General features: G+C 35.8%; 1 pseudogene; it reads left to right on the top strand.

Moving 5' to 3' along the window:
- The first annotated feature begins 320 nt into the window (after positions 1–320).
- On the top strand, positions 321–764 carry LOC118760571 (proline-rich nuclear receptor coactivator 2-like; annotated as a pseudogene).
- The last annotated feature ends 581 nt before the right edge of the window (positions 765–1,345 follow it).

The following is a 1,345-nucleotide window of genomic DNA, read 5'->3' as shown; positions in this document are numbered from 1 at the left end:
TAAAATTGGGTTAGAGATGGTAGAGAGATCAGCAGCTAATTCACCGGAGCTCATGGACTTTGATCCATGCTTCTTAAAGTAATCATTGCTGCTTCAGTTTGAAGCTTGAAGTCAATAGGATTGCTTTGAAATTCGTGTGCTGAGGAGACACAAGTGTTACTATCAGCTCCTAGGTTAAATTCAATAGATCAACTCATATGTACTTCTATATTGAGACAAATGAAAGGACAGACCAGAGAGCAACACCTATTATCCTAAGTTTAGTAGCACTGAAAAGCACAGGTAGTAAAAATCCTGCAACCTGAGAAGCAGACTGAAAGATGACAAAGAAGCTGAAGACCCATGGTGGAAAGAGCTGTAGCATCCTGTGCTCTCAATCTAGACATATTATTAAGAACCAACAACAGTTTGACAAGAAGACCAGTGATCAAAATTCCCAAGTGAAGACTGGCCATAAGAAAAAAATGGGGGAAGGGTTGGTTGTAACTTAAAACAGCTTCATGTCAGGCCATGAAAATGAAAATGAGAGGAAACAGTAAGAATTTTCCAGACAACCAAAACTGGAATTGTAATTTGACAAGTCACAGCTTATTCTTCAACCCACAGCTTGGCCAAAATCATGCTGGGGTCAAATGCAGTCATTCCAGTGAGTCACCATCACCAAGTCTTCTTCCAAAACCACCAAGACATTGAATTCCTGTATCTTCTCATGCAAAGAAATAATAGCATTTTCACTTAAAACCATTCTCAAAGTACAAGTATAAAATTAGATAAATTGCTAATGCTTAAAATGGTTTTAAACAAATTAGGGAATTAATCTACTTCTACAAAACTAGTTAATGTAAAAATATAATTATATCAAATTTGTTTTATGTGTTATTGCCCTGCGATGTGATGGCAATGCCAAAGAAACATAAAATAATGAAATCAGTAACTGTAGTTAATAGTAAGTGTTCTCAATTGAGTAGTTTGAATGGAAATCAAACTTAGATTTTCAGATTGTTGATGAAATCAACTTTGTTGTCTGTTGAAAGAAATAGTTAAGATTATCATTCATGGATCAGTAGATTTAGTGATTGAAAGTGAATCAAATAAAATCCACTTAGTGAAGGCATACAAGGTTTGAGAACTACTTAGACATTTGGAAGTTCAATGTCCTAGAAGCACCCAAATCAGTGACATGTGAACTGCCTGATACACTGCCAAAAGATGTGAATTTTCCTTAATGTATAGTTACTTTAATAAATTGTACAGTGGGAGGAGAATCAAGATGGTGGAATAGGGTAAGGACACGTGTAAAAAGAAAAATATTTGCCAGTGTGAAGCAAAGAGGGCACATTCCAGG

This window comes from Ochotona princeps, chromosome X, assembly GCF_030435755.1.
Source record: "Ochotona princeps isolate mOchPri1 chromosome X, mOchPri1.hap1, whole genome shotgun sequence".
Taxonomy (NCBI): domain Eukaryota; kingdom Metazoa; phylum Chordata; class Mammalia; order Lagomorpha; family Ochotonidae; genus Ochotona; species Ochotona princeps.
Note: the sequence above shows the minus strand (reverse complement) of the source record. Positions and strands in the feature narration are given on the sequence as shown.